This window comes from Budorcas taxicolor, chromosome 2 (genome assembly GCF_023091745.1).
Source record: "Budorcas taxicolor isolate Tak-1 chromosome 2, Takin1.1, whole genome shotgun sequence".
Taxonomy (NCBI): domain Eukaryota; kingdom Metazoa; phylum Chordata; class Mammalia; order Artiodactyla; family Bovidae; genus Budorcas; species Budorcas taxicolor.
In genome coordinates, this window is record NC_068911.1 from 174049449 (window position 1) to 174069728 (window position 20280).

At 44.3% G+C, this 20280-nt stretch overlaps 1 protein-coding gene across 1 annotated transcript in view; it reads left to right on the forward strand.

Annotated features, from left to right (window-relative positions):
- Window positions 1-7914: 7914 nt before the first annotated feature.
- Window positions 7915-20280, forward strand: part of LUZP1 (leucine zipper protein 1) — a 95506-nt gene continuing 83140 nt past the window's right edge. The window contains exon 1 of the mRNA XM_052635729.1: window positions 7915-7954. The gene's annotated coding sequence lies outside the window, so the exon portion shown is untranslated. The remainder of the gene's footprint in view (window positions 7955-20280) is intronic.

Sequence of the window (20280 nt, forward strand, 5' to 3'; positions counted from 1 at the left end):
GGGGGACCCAGAAACAAAGGAGACGGGGTTCTGACTCTCAGGTTATTCACTGTCATGAGTTGAAATAGGACATCTGGGAAGCAGGACAGTGGAGTGCTCTGAGCTCCAGAAACACAAGGCTGGCATTTAACTCCTAGCTGTGTGACATTGCATTGACCTCTCCGGTTCTCAGTTTCTTCATTTATAACATAGGGACAATAGTTATCTTCATAGATTCTGAGGGCTCAGAGACAGTCACTTTAGCGCATTTGTAGCACAGCACCTGGTAGGTAGTGAGCACTTTTTTTTATCAGTAGCAGTGTTTTTATGATGTCACTTCACTTTTTCAGCCTTCGATTTCTCATCTGTAGAATGAAATTAACCAACTTCCATCACGGGATTGGAGTCTCGCTGGGCTGCGGGGTCTGGGGTCTGCCGTTTCTTCTTGGATCGTACTCATTATGTCAGGACGAGAAGATTATGGACCACAACCGGCATCGTCCTGGGACACAGCAGGAACCTGAGCGAACCAGGACGCGATTTCCTGGCTGCGCTCCCGGGAAGGACGTTTGTGCTGGGTCCCATCCCCCGGCCAGTCCGGCTCAGGAAACGCGGAGAGAAAGCCAGGAACCAGGCCTGCCGGCCCCGCGGCCCCTCCGCGCCTCCCCCACTCGGCTGCCCCCGACTGCAGGAAGCCGGCCGGCGGGAACGCCCTGTCCAGCGGGTGGGAACGGCCTCGCCGGCTTCCCAGGCCCGCGGCGGCGCGGAGCTGTCACTGCGGCAGGCGCGCCGCCTCCCCCGCCGCTCGCGCTCCCGCTGCAGCCGGTCCATCAGGATCGCAGGCAAGCGCCGCAGACCCGGTCCCGGGCGCCCGAGCCGAGTGGCCTGGGTCCCGCGGACGCCAGCGCCCACCCGGCACGGAGCCCACGCCGCGGGGGGCCGGACTGGGGAGGGAGAGGTGGCCGAGCCTCTCTTTGCGGAGGTGAGACGCTGAGGCCCGAGGGTTTGTAGGTGAGTGGTCCAAGGTCAGGGCTAGTAAACTATAGGGCCGGAATTCGACCCATGGGCTGCTTGACTCTAAAGTTTGTGTCTTGAGTCTGTGGACCTTGTCCCGGTTCGTGAGGGGCTCGGGAGGGTCCAGGTTGTATGGAGGCCCGAGAGCAGGAGGCCTGATTCTGGGGGTAATTGATGACCTCCTAGAGGTCTGTGAACGCCTGGATTTTGTGCAAAGCCTGTTGTAGGTTGCATTTTTTCCCTCCTCAGTTTCAAAGTGTCAGTGACTCCAAAACGGTCCTAGCTTTCCAAGGCGCAGGGGTGGATGCTGGCTTTTTCAGGGGCTGAGCCTCCTCTATAGTCTATAGCATTTAAGAATGTCTCTGCAGGGGAGGGGCTTGGGATCTCTCCAGGTTCCCAGGATCTTTCTCCTGGATCTTGAGAATCTTTTTATGGAGTTCCGGGGTCTGTCTCTGAATGTGAGGTCCCCATAGGGCCCTGGTGTCTTGTCTGAGGTTCTGAGAATCTCACTGTAAGCTTCCCGTGGTGTGAGTTCTAAACCTGGGCCTCACGATGCCTATGAACCCCTTGAAATTGCAGGCAAGATTCTGTGGGTCTGTCTGTGTCCATGTAGTTCCTAGGAGAGGTTTCATGGATTTCACCAGATTCTCAAAGAGGGCTCTGACCCCTCAATCTGGGGAAAATATAGCTTTGGAGCATCCTACGTTAGACAGGCCTTGCTCCCTCTCCCTAGTAAGAGTCAGGAAAAAATAGGAGAGAGGAGATAAAAGGTGGTGTTGTCTAGTAGAGGAATATGTGTTTGGGAGTGAGGCCTTCTGGGTTAAAATCCCAGCTTTACCACTTAGCAGCTGTGTGACCTTGAGCAAATTTCTTAACCTCTCTGAGCCTCAAGGCCACCTCCTCTAGGAAACCTTCCCTGTGTCCAGAATTCAATTAGGTCCCCGCTCCACGTTCCCCAAGCTCTCATTGCACCTGGCCTGATACTCGGGGGGATTTAATGCAGTTGTTATGAAGTAATTGATTATGCTTAATATTTTCTTGTCCCTCCACCCACCAGTCTTTTTTGTTTGTTTTGGTTTTTGAAACTTTTTTTTTGAGCACTGCTTTAAAAAAAAACAAAAACTTTTTATTTACGTATTTGGCTGCCCTGGGTCTTAGTTGCCATATGGGAGATGTCTGTTGGATCACGCAGGATCTTTCGTTGTGGCTCGTGAATTCTCTAGCTGTGGCCCATGGGCCTCTGTAGTGGTGGCATGGGCCTAGTTGTTCTGTAGCATGTGAGATTTTCGTTCCCAGACCAGGGATTGAACCTGCAGCCCCTGCCCTGCAAGGTGGATTCTTAACCACTGCACCACCAGGGAAGTCCCTTCATCAGTCTTAAGGTCCAAGAAGGCAGGGACCTTTGCTGTCTTACACGTTAGGCTCTCAACCATTTGTTATGAAATAAAGAAAAGAATGAAGGAACCAAGGAAACACCAGACCCTGTCCTGGAGGCAGAAAGGGATCAGAAATGAATAAGCATTGTTCCCCTCCTTGAGAAGGTCCCAGGCTAGTGGGGGGACTAATACACGTTTGTGTGAGGAAGACTGTCCTAAATGTGTTAATGGGGAGTAAAACATTCATGGGGATACACACAAACAGGAATGTGCCAAGCAGAATCATTCCCAGAAGAGCTGATGTAACAACTTCTCTTTGTGATATAACTTCAGTTCAGTTCAGTTCAGTCGCTCCGTCGTGTCCAACTCTTTGCGACTCCATGAATCGCAGGACGCCAGGCCTCCCTGTCCATCACCAACTCCTGGAGTTCACCCAAAGCCATGTCCATCGAGTCAATGATGCCATCCAGCCATCTCATCCTCTGTCATCCCCTTCTTCTCCTGCCCTCAATCTTTCCCAGCATCAGGGTCTTTTCCAGTGAGTCAGCTCTTCGCATTAGGTGGCCAAAGTATTGGAGTTTCAGCCTCAATGTCAGTCCTTACAATGAACACCCAGGACTGATCTCCTTTAGAATGGACTGGTTGGATCTCCTTGCAGTCCAAGAGAAGCTCAAGAGTCTTCTCCAACACCACAGTTCAAAAGCATCAATTCTTCGGTGCTCAGCTTTCTTTATAGTCCAACTCTCACATCCATACATGACCACTGGAAAAACCATAGCCTTGACTAGACAGACCTTGGTTGGCAGAGTAATGTCTCTGCTTTTTAATATGCTGTCTAGGTTGGTCATAACTTACCTTCCAAGAAGTAAGCATGTTTTAATTTCATGGCTGCAGTCACCATCTGCACTGATTTTGGAGCCCAGAAAAATAAAGTCAGCCACTGTTTCCATTGTTTCCCCATCTATCTGCCATGAAGTGATGATGGGACCAGATGCCATGATCTTAGTTTCCTGAATGTTGAGCTTTAAGCCAATTTTTTCACTCTCCTCTTTCACTTTCATCAAGAGGCTGTTTAGTTCTTCTTCACTTTCTGCCATAAGGGTGGTGTCATCTGCATATCTGAGGTTATTGATATTTCTCCCGGCAATCTTGATTCCAGCTTGTGCTTCCTCCAGCCCAGCATTTCTCATGATGTACTCTGCATAGAAGTTAAATAAGCAGGGTGACAATATACAGCCCTGATATACTCCTTTTCCTATTTGGAACCAGTCTGTTGTTCCATGTCCAGTTCTAACTGTTGCTTCCTGACCTGCATACAGGTTTCTCAAGAGGTAGGTCAGGTGGTCTGGTATGCCCATCTCTTTCAGAATTTTCCATAGTTTATTGTGATCCACACAGTCAAAGGCTTTGGCATAGTCAATAAAGCAGAAATAGATGTTTTTCTGGCACTCTCTTGCTTTTTCAATGATCCATTGGGTGTTGGCAAAAGCATTTAACTTACGTAAAATATCCAGGTATGCACTAACTCCCGAGAGATGGGCAAACTGCTCCTGGAAGAGTTCAGGACTTGCCTGAAGCCACGCAGGCAATCACAGTGGCCTGAGTGCACAGCTCACTCACTTTGGAATTCAGTCCTTATACTTTCGGAATTGGGTTTTAATGTTGTGAAGGTCTTCCTTTAGATTCCTCTAGATGTGAGACTTTGGGCAAGTTACTTTACTTTCTTAAGCCTTGTTTTTCTAATCTGCAAGGTGGGAATAATGACTTTCAAAACCTGTGTGGTGCTTGGTTTATAGTGAAGGATCTATAGGTGTTTGTTGAGTGAATGTGTTCACTCACCAAATGCGTGTGTTGATGCGTGGTCTGAAATGTGAGGAGACCTAAAAGCATGCCATTTGAGGGTTGGAGGAGAAACTGAGGGTGATTTTATCCCTTCCCACTCTCACTTTCTATGATCCTGTGAGACTTAAGCACTGGCCTCAACCACATTGTTCGAATGTATTGGTTGCAAACCAACAAAAGTGAAACAACTTGGGCTTGGTTAGCTTTCTATTTACATGTATCTTTACTGCTTCTTTTCTGATGACCAAGTGATACATCCTCCTTGTAAAAAATTTAAATTACAGAAAGATATAATGAGAGAAATTAGAATGCAGACAGGTTTAGGCACGGTGGGTATAAGATGCTGACAGATTGTTATTCCTTGGGAGGTGGGAATGGGGCACAGGACAGGGAGAAAAAAAAAAAAATTCTTCCTGTGTAAAGGTCTCTCCTACTGGCCTTGCCATGGTTCCTGGGAATTCTGTTCAGAGTCCTGCTTCTGACTACAGCATTGAAAAGTTCAACTGCAGCTAAGGGCTGGGGAGAAGGAGAAGGTGAGGGTTGTCTAGGCGGGGCTTTCCTTGGAATGCCATGAAGAATGAGATGGAACCTGTAGAATTTTCTATGGCTTATGAAGAGTTGGCCCAGATGTCCATTGCTGGATACACCTTGTAGCTATGTCTTCATCCTTTTTCCTCTCTCTTAGCATTCAGTAGAGTCTTTTTTGAAAATTCCTGCTATATATATATATATACATACATATGTATATATATATACATATATATATATATACACACACACACACACAGGCACAGAAGAAAGCAAAGCAAAAAGCAAGGAGAAAAGGTGAAGATTTCTTATTTAGTTTTTTATATTCTCCATTAAAAAATTTATTTTTTTCTTCTTGGGCTGTGTCAGGTCTCAGCTGTGGTACCCCACAGCTTCTTTGCCACACAGACTTTCTAGCTGTGGCACACAGGCTTCAGTAGTTGTGATGCGTGGGCTTAGTTGCTACTTAGCATGCAAGATCTTAGTTCCGACCAGGGTTCGAACCTGCATCACCTGCATCGGAGGGCAGATTCTTAACCATTGGACCACCGAAGAAGTCCCCAATATTCTCCATTTTTAATTCAGGTACTAAGTATATAAGTATAATTATGAGATCCTGCTACACCTGTAATTCTGCAACTTTTGTTTGTTTAACAATATCTGGTAGACACCTTTTATTGGTTATTCATGAAAATCTCCTCCATTCCTTTTACGAAATGAGCTTCTCGTGGTCAGGACTGTTACTTCCAGTCCACATGCCAGCACATGAGAGGCCTTCCCGGGAGGTCCTGCTGGAATAGTAACAGCAGCCCCCGTATCCTGACATGAACTAGATGCCAGGCTCTGAACTCAGCTCTTTCACACGTTATGCCATTTGATCCTCACAGCCCTTGTGCCACTGTATGAAATAGGTACTGTTATTATTCACATTTTTCAGATGAGAAACTGAGATGCAGACACTTGAAAGCCCAAGGTCACGCAACTGGTAAGTGGTGGAATTGAGATTTGAATCCTGATCTGTCCTGTGCCAAGGCTCAAATGAATGAATAAGTGGCTGATGGGGTCATGGGTCCTGGAGAGAAAGTTCTATCTTCAGAACCTCCCCTGTATGTCCTGGGTTCTCACTTCCAAGTGTCTGCAATGCTTGGAATCAGCACATAGGAGGCACTCAGTCAAGGCCCTTTCTTTGCTGGCAGCAATCCTGTGGCTGTGCCTTCCTTTCATGGGAAGTGGCATTTTTGAATCTCTTATTCTAAAAATAAGCTGCAATTTGTTAGGAGCCCTTGAGGACCAGCCCAGGCAATTCAGAACAGCCATTTGCCTGTCAGCCTCACAGGAAATTAATCAGAACCCCAAAGCCTTTTCCCTCTTCCCACAGGCCAGCACTCTGGAAACGCCCAGTGCCTTGCTACAGTTCTGCTAGAAGACTGTCGGGGGTGTCAAGGGCAGTTTAACACAGATCCATCTCTCTGTAAGGAAAATGAGAGGAGAGAGGCCTGAGGGAGGACCAGGTCAGCTCTGCTGCCAAAGATGAGAACTCGGAGTCCACAACCTGGATGGGTGCTGAGTGACAGAGACACCCCTGGGTATCAGCTGTGACTGCAGAATCCACGTGGGGTCTAGAAACTGGAGTTCCTATCCCAATGGCCATGCTGGGCAAGGCCCCTCTCAGAGAGTCTGTTTCTTTCTCAGCTCCTTAAAGTCTCCCACTATGAAATGATTGGGTGTATCATTACTAGGGATGCTATCTGGTGTTAGGAACTAGAAACAGTATTGCTGATAATAATAATAAATACAAATGGCAGCTACATCATTTGTGGAGCACCGTGATTGGCGCTTCCCACACAGTGTCTTCTGTGATTTTAAAACAAACGCCACAGTGACTGTCTTAATGTGCCCATTTGACAGATGAGGAGAATGGGTTTCAAAGAGAGGTAGTACGGACCAGAACATGGATATATCATCCCAAGGTTTTCTGACATCAGAACCTGAGCTCCACAAACTTATGTGTGGGTTCTGACCTCAAGGAAGTGAGGAAGTGCTAAGAAACAAAGGGGAGGTCAGTTTGACACAAGTTAAAATGTGTTTGTGCCCACATGAGAGTTAACACAATGCCGTGGGTATTCAGGGAAGGGAGAGTCAGCTTCTGGCTGGGGGAAACTAGGAGGAATTGTAAACTGAGATGAGACAGTAAGGGCAGAGCATGAGCAATGGGCAGATGTGGGAAAGCAGTGGGTGTGCTAGGGGAAGTTTGGATAAACTCTGTGTGAGTGTGTGTGTGTGTGTGTGTGTGTAAAGGTAGGAAGAGATCAGACCAGGCCAGGCATTTGGCCTTTATTCCATAGGCAATAAGGAGCTTACACAAGCAATGTCTCAAGAGACCAGCTATGCTGCTGCAGTCGGAGAGGAAGCGGGCCTCCGTGCATCTGTGTCCCGGCTTGTGAATGCAACTCTGTGCCAGTACGTGGGAGGGCACCAGCCAGGAGAGCCTCTAGAGCTGTGTCCTGTACCATGCTGGGGCTGGGTCTTGAACTCCCTTCAAAGGCCCCCCTCCCCACTTCTCTGGGCCCCCAAGGTGCTTTGCACATAGTATAATTCCACAGGAAAATGTCACAGTATTATTGGAGGGCCCTTTGAGACCATCTGGTCATGGCCCCCTCCCATTTTAAAGACAACAGGAGGGAATGTAGACAGTAAAGGACTTCCCTAGGATCACACAAGGAATTAATAGCGGAGGTGGGGACTGGAACCCACCATGCCTTCTGAGTTCAAGCTGAGTTCCTTTTCTACATTTTGCTGAGTAATAGAAATAGTATTTGTTGAGAGATTACTCCATACCAGGCTCTGGGCTAAATACCTTTACATGGATTATCTCATTTAATCCCACAATCCCCTGAGAATGCCCCTCTTGAAAACAAGTCTTGTCTTCCATTTCGATTTGCCACCGCGCCTAGCACAGGCGCTGGGCACTCTAGCTAGACCGGCCGTAAAAACTCGGAATAGTTCAAGTCCTAGAGAAGGGGGAAAAGGCAAGACGAAGGGGGCGGGACCGTCGATCAACCCCGTCCCTCAACGAAGCCACGCCTCCAGGACTCTGACGTCACCAGATAGCCCCGCCCCTCATTGTCAGTCCCGGGAGCCGGAGGAGGCGCCGGCCGCCGGGAGCTGAGCGCCGGAGCCCGTGGCGGGCGGGATCGCGGGCTGGAGCCGCTGAGGTGAGGAGTCCGCGGGGAAGTGGCGGGAGGGCGGCGCGGGAGGCCGGGCGGCCGGGCTGGCGGGCGGAGAGAGGAGAGCGCTCAGAGGGGGCGGCCTGCCACGCCAAAGGGGGTCGGGGCACCCAGGGGTGACCGGGCAGAACCGGCGGGCGCACCCCGGCGAGGGCGGGCGGGAGTGAGGTGTGTGAAGTTGAAGGGGGTAGAGTTTGAGCGGCATTTCGGCGAAAGAGCTCCGAAGGGGACATCTCTGGAGCCAGACCTTGAGAATTCTTTTGGAGTTGAGAGATTTTTTTTTTCCTTTGGAGGGTGGGTGGTGGGGGGGGGAGGGAAGGTTCTGAGAGACTTCTTGGTGGGAGAGCGAGAATCTGAGGTTAAAAAAAATGTTCGGGGCCAAGAGCTGAGGGGAGTGTTTGAGGGGGCAGAGGAGGAGTTTTGGGGTCGAGTTTGGGAGTTGTGTGTGGGGGGGTGGGGGTGGTGGGGAGACGCGCGGGGCGCAGGGGCCCGGTGGGGGGCGGGGAGCGGCTCGGCCGGGAGGGGTGGTTGGGGGAGCCGGGACCGCCGGGGAGGGGGGCTGCGCGGGGCCCGCGGGCACCCGGAGAGGAAGGAAGTGATCTTACAGGAAGAGCCCGGGAGCTCCCGAGGAGGAGGAGGAGAGAGGGAGGAGGAGGAGGAGAGATTTGGGAGCGCGCGGGCCGGCTTGCGGGCAGGGCTGCTGGGCCCGGCGGCGGGGGCGGGGGCGCGGGCCGGGCGGGGGAAGGGCTCCGCCGCAGCCGTCGGTCGGCCGGCAGCTCCGGCCCCGCGCGCCCCGGCCCGATGCTGCTCTCGCGGCCAGACCGCTGGGCCGGGAAGGAATTCGAGGCATTCGCTTTGTTTAAGTTGCCAGTAGACAGTCCTCAGGACTAATTAATGGTGGAATCTGCTGGGGGACGCGGGCGAGCCGGGCCGGGGCCGCCCCTCGCCCGCCCGCCCGCCGGCCGGCCGCCGCGGTGAACTTTCCGCAGCGCGCGCGGCCCGCCTCTCCGCGCGCTGCACCCCCAGCCCCGCGCGGGGCGGGGAAGGAGCCATGGCTTCCCGGAGCGCAGGAATGAAGTGCGGTTTCTGGGGCCGGTGGCCTCGGGCGGCGAAGGCTGCTGAAGGAAGCTCGGCGTCCCCGGGGCGGCCGGGCTGGGGGTGTTCGGAGCCGGGAGTAGAGAGCTCCCTGGGGTGCCTGCGGTTTCTGTTAATAACCTTGGAGGAGGCTCTGCAAGCGAGAAAGACCATTTTGCTTTGGAGCATCTGTTTCTTCATCGCGTCAGCCCGTTTCCTTACGCTGCAGAGCTTGTTGTGGCTTGTTTCGGAAATGCCGAGACCAGTGCTCACCCTTGAAGGGTGGGAGAGGGGAAGAGAATAGGCAGTGCCCCCCCACCCTCTTCCAAAAAAAAAAAAAAAAAAAAGGAAAAAAAAAAATTCCCTGCAGTGTGATCTCCAGAAAGCCAGAGAGACTGCAGATTCCCCGTCGCACCTCCACTGACTTGAATGACCTTGAATGAAAGGAATTGTGCCTCTAGTGCGTTATCTGTCGAAGAAGGAGAAAATACTCTCTGGACCTCCCTGCCTTTTAGGGAATATTTCGAGAGGTGGGGTTTGTTCAGGGCATTTTACAGACTGCTGCACTTCTGGCCTAAGGAGTTGGACTGGTGTCAGAGCCGGGGGAATTCAGATCGCCTGTTAAGATTTTACTACCTAAGATTAGGGAGGGAGGTGTTTGGCTTTTAGGGGGATGTTTCCCTTCGGAGGATCTGTACAGTATGTTCCAGATGGTTTTCTGTTACTTTGTGTGCAGCCTTGGTGGCATTCATGTGGTTAAAATGAATAACCCCCATTGAAAAAATTCTTTTCTTGTTAGAAATAATTATTTTGCTCAGAATTCCCCTTGGGGCAGATGAAGGTTTTGCTCAATTTACTCAGAAGAATTTTCCAGGTTTCTAAAATTAAATCACTTCTAAACATAGTAACTGAAGTTTGAAGAACTGGAAATGGTGGGATGGGAAGGAAGTTGATGTGGAGTATGAACAAGGCAGAAAATAGGAATTGTAAATTAACTTTGATTAATAGATATTTTCTTACTCTTAAATAATTGAAGACCAAGAAAAGGAACTAATCATGTCGTGCCCAGTAATCGTACTAGGTGGTATTGGTCTCCTATAGTCTTCACAACAATGCTGTGAGATGGTAGTTGGCATCCCTGTTTCACAGATGAGCAAACTGAAGCTGACTTTGCTAAGTGTATGCATGTAACTAGTAAGAAGTGGGGCTGGAATTCAAACCCAAGTTTGTTTCTAAGGTCCACTGTGCATATTGAGTTGGGAGCCAGGAGGCCTAGTTTCTAGGTCTTTGAGTCAGCTACTGGGTCACCATGGATCCTAGAATGAGTCAATTAAGTCTGTTCCCTGATAATACTGTCTTCTGGTAATGTTGTCAGTAAGTTTTGAGATACTTCTTTTTTTTTTTCCTGATAGATAAACATAAGGCTGTGGTGGTGATATATGCAGTAGGTGCTTAATTTTTTTCTTGTGATGGAAGCGTTTATATTAAAATAAATAGCATAGATTTCATTGATGTGATGGAAGATGATGGATAGCTAACGGTCCTTCTGCTGTAGAGGCCATCATTAAGGTGACATTCATAATAAAAAATGGAGCCATTTTTCATGGAACATGGCTTTTGAGGACAATATTAGTTTATGAGTAGAGCATACACATTACATACAGGTAGGACCCAGATAGTCAAGCTGAAAGATGTGATATAAACTTTGATGCACATAGTAGATGCTCAGTAAATATTTGCTGGATGAATGAATGCATGCATTCTCTTGTAAAAAAAAATCAGCTTTATTGAGGTATAATTTACATACAATAAGATTCACCAGTTTGAAATGTACAGTTTAATGAGCTTTGATAAACACATACAGTTGCGTAATCACCACAACCGCCTTTGTTTGTTTAAACGGTGTGTTATCTCTTAGCTATTGGTTAGCAGAGTGATCATTTGGGAATGCTGTGAAGTTTCTATGTTTAGAATCAATACTGGTGAGATCAGAGTGAATACTAGAGAGTCAGTGTGCCAACTTTGTAGGAAACAGCGGGAACTATAAGTGTTTAATGGTGAGGTGCATGAGAAGAGTGAGAGGTAGAGATGGGGACCCTTGTCAGATCAGCAGAAAGATAAATTCATGAGGAACCAGGTTTTCATTACTTTTTAGGACAGGGATACACTGGGGGGAAAATAAAAATTACCTGAAAATTTGTTAATGACATGAACTTTTATTTTTGTATCTTTTTGGAAATGGTAGCTCTTGAAATATGAAACTTAGCATCTTTGGCTATACTTCAGGAGTACTTTACACATTATGGTTGTTCAAATAATTCTGAAGGGTGGGGATGCCATAAAATGATTAAAGGCCTTGCCCTTCCACCTGCGATAGAATATCCTTAGTGTTAATCTCTAACTTGCTTTAGCTAATATTCCACAAAGGGAATGCATTAGGTAGGAATTGCATCTTGCTGGGGAAACATAGATTGTCTTTTCCTTCTCTTAATTTCTCAAGTCATTGCACCTGTCCCAGTCTGCTTTAGGACAAGTCCCTGTCTTAGAAAATGCTTGAAACCACTTTATCTGAACTGCTAGAAGACACATGTTTGTCTTTGACCCCTCATATTATTATATATTTTTTTTTTCCCACTGCATGGCATGGGAATGCAGGGTGTTAGTTCCGGACCCAGGGATTGAACCTGTGCCCCCTGCAGTGGAAGAGCAGAGTCTTAACCACTGCACTGCCAGGGAAGTTCCTTTCTTGTTTTTCCTTATCCATACTGTTTCTGTATGTTGACTCTTATATAATTCTCTTCTCCCACCTTTGAATCTTGATAGTGGAAACCGACTTGACCCTCCATATACCATTACTGCTGCTGCTTAGCCACTCAGCCATATACCATTAGGAGATGATAAATTAAAATACCAGTCTACCAACTCAACATTTTAGGTGGTGATAGAAAATAATAACTATGAGGTAGCCATTATCCTCTTTGTCCATGAGGGAGGTGAGCTCAGAGCAGTTACTGCCAGAGCTGGTGAGGGGCAGACTTGATTTCAGCTCAGATATGATTGATGCTCAAGTTTAGAATCTTTCTGTTTCATCACACTGTTGTTTTGGAGTTGGGACAGCAAGAGAAGAGCTTGAAAATGCCATATAAAAATATAAGTTAAAAGATAACAAGCATTGCTAAACTTTTTAGGCATTGCTATTTTCATCTATTCCTTTTTTAATTTCTAGAGGTACCTCCTTACATTCTAAGGAATTTATAGCTTATCTTTTATCGTATAACTCCCTTTTTAGACCTAACTTATTCTTTATGAACATGGTACTTTGTATTCACTGGTTGCTTGACTTACCCTTTCCCCTATATTCTATGTTTCTGGAAACTTCCACCAGGTTAATTTGTCAGTCAAGTCCTTCCGTATTTGCATGTGCTCCTCTGTTGCCATTTTATCTGGACAGAGTAATATTTTTAAAACATGTTACTAAAAACTTGCCAAAAAATTGAAACATTATTACAAGTTTTTATTGAAGTATGTAGTATTTATATGTAGGAAAGTACATTTAAGAGTACAACTTGATGATATTTTTCACAAACTGAATATACTCATGTAACCAGCACCCAGATCAAGAAACAATGTTACTGGGACCTGGACCTAGAAGAAGCCCCTGTTGAGTTTCCTTCAGGTTCTTGCAGCCCTTCCACCCACCAAGGGTAATCACCATCCTGACTTCTATTAGATGCGTTCTTGTACTTCTGTGAAAATGGAATCATACAGCATATATACCCTTTTGAGTCTGCCTCCTTTTATTCAGCAATGTGTGAGTATGTAGAAACTTTTATTTATTTGGCTGTTCTGGGTCTTCATTGTTGCTCAAGGGCTTTCTGTAGTTGGGGTGAGTGGGGGTTACTCTCTAGTTGTGGTGTGTGGGTTTCTCATTGCAGTGGTTTCTCTTGTTGCAGACCACAGGCGTTTGAGCACATGGGCTTCAGTAGTTGTGGCACGTGGGCTCAGTAGTTGTGGGGAACAGGCTTAGTTGCCCCTCAGCGTGTGAAATCTTCCTGGACTAGGGATCGAACCCATGTCCCCTGTGTTGGCCAGCGGATTCTTAACCACTGGCACACAAGAGAAGTCCTGCAGAAACTTTTAATGGTTTTAACTTTCTTTGAGACTTAAATAAAATCCAAATTCCAACTCTGTCTTGGCCTGTAATGCTTTGTATAACCTGGCCCCTGAGTACCACTTCATCTTATGTTAGTTTCATGATCCGTTATGCTTCTCTCACACTAACTGCTCATTTATTTTTAAACACAAGTTCTTTTCCTGTCTCAGGGCCTTTGTACATGTGGCTCTTTCTTGAACACTCTCTCCTCTGCACTTTGCCTGGCTGCCTCCTTCCAGCCTCAGCTTATGATTCAGAGATACTTTTCCCTCATCATCTTATCTTGCTAGTCCTTTCCCGTTATTCCCTGTTACTGGCGTCTGTTGCCTCCCTTTATAACACCTGTTACAATTATAATGATATATCTGCTTGCCTGATTATTATCTGTCTTTCCCAGTAGACTTCACAGGGGCAGGAAACTCATCTGCTTTGATCATCTAGTACGTAACACAGTGACTGACATGTAGTAGGTATTTAATAAATATTTAATGACCATATTCACAATTTAGCACATTTATTTCCACTGTCTTTTGTCCTTTTCTCTCTTTTGCTGTTTAGTTATTTCATTTTTTCCATCCTTCAGGGCTCAGCTCGGTTCCTCATCTTTGAAGGCTGTCCTGACTTTGCAGTAGTGTTTCTTCTCTAAAATTTTGACGTTTATTGCTGATACTCCTCAAGTTCTTGGTTAAGTCACACTAGCTTGTATCTCCTTAGTCAGGTCAGAAGCTTCTTACTTTGTCAAAAATCTTGTGGCTTGTAATGTTCATACCCTTCATGTTCTTGGTTAATTTGATTAGTTCGTATCTTAATGAATGAATTTGATCAGAAGGTTCTTGATCAGAAGCTGGGTGTGTCTTAACTGGTACTCACCTCAATTCCTTTCACTGAGTTTTGCACATACTAGGCCCTCAGTAGAGTTTTAGATGATTGATCATAATGATGCTTATGTATAGGTAACAGTGTAATTTCTTAGGCTTATTAACATTTTAACGAGAATTCTGCTTAGTGTTTTCTGAGATGCCCCAGTTGCTTCAGGTGAGAAGGTACAGGAGTCTGTTCATGGTGCAGCTACTTCTTTGGAATCTCACTGGCAAAGAAGTGTACAGTTTCTTCCTGGAATGACCCTTAATCAAGTGTTTGTCTAATGCTCAGATTAAGCTCTTAACTGAAGTGAGATACTGGGTATACACCTCATTTGAATTACTTTGTTGAATAACATTTTATTTTGATATCAACAAAGAAAGATTTAAGTCACTTAAATCTGTTTAAAGCCACCTTCTCTGACTTGCCAATAAGCTCTCTCAGTAGTTATTCTTTTTTATTAAAGGTAGAAAAATGTGGGACTTCCTTGTTGGTCCAGTGGTTAAGATGCTTCCAATTCAAGGGGATCCCACATGCTTCCCAGTGTGGCCAAAAAAAGAAAAAAAAGGTAGAAGAATGTGTGTATGCATTTCCTATGTGTTTAAGCCAATTTAAGTGCAAATTTGAATTAGTAGTAACTGGGAGAATTTAACTTAATATAAGTGTAACACAATTGTGTGGTAAATATAAATCTGGTTTAAGAGATACCTACTATGTATTCTAAGTTTCTTTTCTTCTTTTTTGGCTGGCTGTGCGGCTTTGGGGATTGACTAGGGATTGAGCTTGGGCCCTCAGCAGTGAAAGCACAGTCCTAAACCTACTGGACTGCTTGGGAATTCCTGATACTATGTGTTTTAAAGCAGCGAACATTTGACTTTCCTGATGGAACTATATCAGAAGATTATAGGGTAGCTTAGTAATTGTTTTTATGGAGTTATTGGACAGAGATGTTTATGAAGTTTCTGAGGCAATGCAGTAATTTTTTTAACTTTCATAGTCTTCTCACTGTTACATTATTCTTTAGCAATTTAGGAATATTTTATGAAATCAGTCTATTGGTTTTTAGCTTTTATTCCAATTAGGTCAAGATAATAAGTATAGATGAAATGCATTTACATTTATCCATACTTCAAAGCAGTAGTAAACTTCAGAAGTTTCTTTTGAAGTGTGAAGAAGCAAATGATAAGCTGTGGTGAATTCATGAAAAAAATTTTTTTTTCAGAATATATTACAAAGTTAGTATATATTCAACCTAATCTCCTACACTTTACACATTTACTGTAGAATTGTTTGTAACATTGGCTTCTAAGCATCATGAGATCTCAAAGTACATTTCTGAATCATTAGATTTTATTCAAATAAAGCTTTATTAATGTGGTTTATTGTTTTCTGATTCTTTGACAGATTATTCATTTGTGTCTTATTTTCATACTTTGACTGTTTTGGTTAAATAGCACCTTACCTTATAATAAGATTATGTAAAGCTCTTATGATTCCAGTTCTGTAGCCTCAGAAAGCCTTCATTTCCCCATTTTTAAGATAGAGTGGTTGTGAGGATTTAATAATTTAATGTATAAAAGTCTTTCCTGGTGGCTCAATGGTAAGGAATCCTCCTGCCAATGCAGGAGACATGGGTTTGATCCAGACCTGTGGGTTGGAAATATCCCTGGAGAAGGAGATAGAGACCCACTCCAGAATTCTTGCCTGGAAAATCCCATGGATAGAGGCTCCTGGTGGGCTGCAGTCCATGGGGTTGCAAAAGAGTTGAACACAGACTTAGTGACTAAACAAAACAAATGGATAAAAACACTTAGATCATAATGTTAGGGTGGGTCCCTGGTGGCTAAGATGGTAAAGAATCTGCCTGCAGTACAGGAGACCTGAGTTTGATCCCTGGGTTGGGAAGAGCCCCTGAAGAACGGAATGGCAACCCACTCCAGTATTCTTGCCTGGAGAATCCCATGGACAGAGGAGCCTGGTGGGCTATAGTCCATGGAGTCACAAAGAGTCAGACACCACTGAGGCAACTTAACACGCATGCAGTTTACCCAAACTGGTGTGAACCAAATTAAATTTTCAAGAGAAATGGATGTTAATAACCTCATTAAATGCTGTTCCCTCAGAGGCACTCAAGGGAGCAAATATGGAAGCATGATAGTTTAATGGTTCAAATTGGAAGCCTTTAGTCATTATCCACAGTACTATTTTCCTGCTTTACATAGATTCAGTACTAATTCAGATTTCTAGTTTTGTTACTATGTAGTTTTTTTTAAATGTTAATTTTTATTTATTTGTTTGGCTGCACTGGGTCTTAGCTGTGGCATGTGGGATCTAGTTCCCTGATCACAGATTGAACCTGGGCCCCCTGCATTGGGAGCATGGAGTCTTAGCCACTGGACCATCAGGAAGTCCGTCTGAAGGGTATGTGTAAGGGAACATGACTGCTTTTTAAAAACAGTTTCCAAAATGAATATTTTAATGAGGTTTCCAAACTGAAATATTTGGTATACTTCTTTTGAACGTACCTATAGAACATATTTCATGTTCTTAATCCTGTTAAGTCTTCGTTTGGGGGAATTATACTTAATTTTTGGAGATAAGTCTGGTGAATGAAGTGAGTAATCAACATTATGTTGGTCATAAATGAGATGTAATTCTCAAGGTGGAGACTAGGATTTTTTTGTGTGTATGAGGCTTGTCTTTAAGAATCTTAGAAATGAAGTTTCAAAAAGGTTTTGAGCCTTGGCAGCATTGTTGAAAGCAAAACTTGCTTCCCAAGATGACTTGTATAACACTGCTCATTTTGACCCTCTAAAAATAAAAATAATTACATGAACTTATTTAACTTGTATTATGATTGAGTGGAAACTCTCTCTAATGAAAGCATTATCTTGTATTAATATTAACATGGTTTTATTTGTAGCCTTTTAAAAATTAATCTTTTTTTTTTTTTTTACTAAAAAAGAAAGTTTTGCAAAGGGGGAAAAGGAACATTTTTTAGTGTGCTGAGAGTCAAATCTATATGGGAACAGGTTTGAAATTACTTACAATAAAAAATTCTGAAAGAGATGGGAATACCAGACCACCTGACCTGCCTCTTGAGAAACCTATATGCAGGTCAGGAAGCAACAGTTAGAACTGGACATGGAACAGCAGACTGATTCCAAACAGGAAAAGGAGTACGTCAAGGCTATATATTGTCACCCTGCTTATTTAACTTCTATGCAGAGTACATCATGAGAAACGCTGGGCTGGAAGAAGCACAAGCTGGAATCAATATTACCATGGGAAATATCAGTAACCTCAGATATGCAGATGACACCACCCTTATGGCAGAAAGTGAAGAGGAACTAAAAAGCCTCTTGATGAATGTGAAAAAGGAGGGTGAAAAAGTTGGCTTAAAGCTCACTATTCAGAAAACGAAGATCATGGCATCTGGTCCCATCACTTCATGGGAAATAGATGGGGAAACAGTGGAAACAGTGTCAGACTTTAATTTTTTGGGCTCCAAAATCACTGCAGATGGTGATTGCAGCCATGAAATTAAAAGACGCTTACTCTTTGGAAGGAAAGTTATGACCAACCTAGATATCATATTCGAAAGCAGGGACATTACTTTGCCAACAAAGGTCCGTCTAGTAAAGGCTGTGGTTTTTCCTGTGGTCATGTATGGATGTGAAAGTTGGACTGTGAAGAAAGCTGAGCGCTGAAGAATTGATGCTTTTGAACTGTGGTGTTGGAGAAGACTCTTGAGAGTCCCTTGGACTGCAAGGAGATCCAACCAGTCCATTCTAAAGGAGATCAGTCCTGGGTGTTCTTTGGAAGGACTGATGCTGAAGCTGAAATTCCAGTACTTTGGCCACCTCATGCGAAGAGTTGACTCATTAGAAGACTCTGATGCTGGGAGGGATTGGGGTCAGGAGGAGAAGGGGGCAACAGAGGATGAGATGGCTGGATGGCATCACCGACTGGATGGACATGAGTTTGGGTGAACTCTGGGAGTTGGTGATGGACAGGGAGGCCTGGCGTGCTGTGATTCATGGGGTCGCAAAGAGTCGGACACGACTGAGTGACTGAACTGAAACAATAAAGAGAAACGTATTTTCCCACTTACCAAGGCATTATTTGTATAGACTTTCTGCAGAGGCTAAAGAGTTCAGATAGAAAAATGACAGCATTTTCCTGTTTTTAAACATGAAATCTCTACTTTCATCCAGTTTCAAGCATTTAACTGGAAAAGTTTAATGCTGAACAAGATAATAGAAGCAGTTTTGGCTCTTTAAAGCTTGAAACAGATTTATCACAAATACACTGTCTATTTCTAATTACGTGGGATAATTTATCTGGTGTAGGCAATCTGAGTGATTTATATCTAATATCAAGGAATCAGCAGCTATTTAAGTCTTTATACTTGAAAATTTTTCTAGGGATTCTTTCTTACTGAGGACTAATAATAAAACCTTGCATTTACTGACTGTGTTCCAGCCACTGTACTTAAGTGCTTTTTATATCTTTATTTGATCTTCCTCTTAACAGCCCTTTGGGGGGTAGATACTGTTAATTATCCCCATTTAATAGATGAAAAAGCCTTAAGATACGGGCTCAGTTTGCCCAAAGTCAACACAACTAGTAAATGCCAACCTAGGTTTTGACTCCGTCTTTGCTCTTGAAAATTACATTACTCAAACCAGAAGACGAGATGATTTTATGAACTGTGTGTACTTAAGATCTTTATTACCTGAGTAAATGAGGTCAGTTTTGGCTTATGTTCCTTAGGATAGGAAGAATACCATTTTTAGGTCTTGATAAACTTTAGGATTACAGTAAGTGTCTTTAACTGTCATAACTTACAGTAAATGTCTTTAACATGAAAGACTATTATGGAATATACAGAAGCTAATTGAAGACAGAAGATATAACAAATGCAGTCAGGCTGTTTGTGTAACAAAGTAATGGACCCTGGTAAGTTTATGTCAGGAATACCAATTTTTAATACTTTCTACCACAGCTGTCCTGGAGTGCAGTATGGGATGGCTTTAATATAATTTGATAAAATTATGTACTTCTTAACATCTGCTAAATTTCTTTTGGAGTAGGAACTTGAGGACTGGTGATTATGTTAGACTTTTGTTTTTAACTCTCCATCCCAAGGATCTTATAGTAGTATGTTGGAAAACTAGATGGGTGGGTAGTGAGGCAGTTAATGGAACAAGGAGAAATAAGACGGAAACAGGGATAAAATTTCAGATTATAAAGAGAGGTGAGAGGGGTGGGATCTGAGCAGAAATATTGGAGGATAGTAGTTGTTCACTAAGTAGGTACAATCCCCAGGGGTGCAGAGAACCTTTAGAGAAGAGGAATGGAGAGGAGACAAGGAACACAGGTTTCAGTTACATTTTTGGTCCGTTTCACATTAAATTTTAAAGTCAGGAATTTTGTGAATTTTATTCATTTTATAGTTCTGGTGTTATATTTGATCCAGGCCTAATTAATGTGGAGAAAACAAAAAGACAAAGGAAGTGCAGTATATAGCCTGTGTTCTTAGGGAGTTTAAAATTCTCATTGGGCAGACAGTACGTAGTTTTTAAAAAATAGTTCTGCAAGTCTTGGAGCATATATAAATGCCAAAATGGGGGTTGTAGACTTGTGGTTCCAAAGCTTGGGTTTCATAAAACCAGTCATATTTCAAAAGAGGTTTTTGTTTTCCAAGTAAGGACATGAAAATGGAAAACAGTTTTCTCATCTAATACCACCATTTTGTATTAGATGAGTTTTTTGTATTGAATAATTTAGCCTCATGAAAAGTTTACTTTGGTGGATTTTGTGTGTGTGTGTGTGTGTGTGTGTGTGTGTGTGAAAATGCCGTTGGATCTGTTGTACAACAGCACTGCTCTAGGAGGTCTGTTATGCTACTAACATATCAAAATGATAGGTCTTTGTTTACTGAGATGAGTCTGGGCTGAAGTGGTCAGTGAGCTTCATGGAAGCAGTTAGACTGGAGTTTACAGTGATGGAAGGGCTTTCCTGATAGCTCAGTTGGTAAAGAATCCTCCTGCAATACAGGAGACCCTGGTTCCATCCCTCGGTCGTTAAGATCCCCTGAGAAGGGATAGGCTACCCACTCCAGTATTCTGGCCTGGAGAATTCCAGATTGCAGGGTCAGACACGACTGAATGACTTTCACTTACAGTGATGGGTGGATAGGATTTGAATAGGCAGAAAGGAA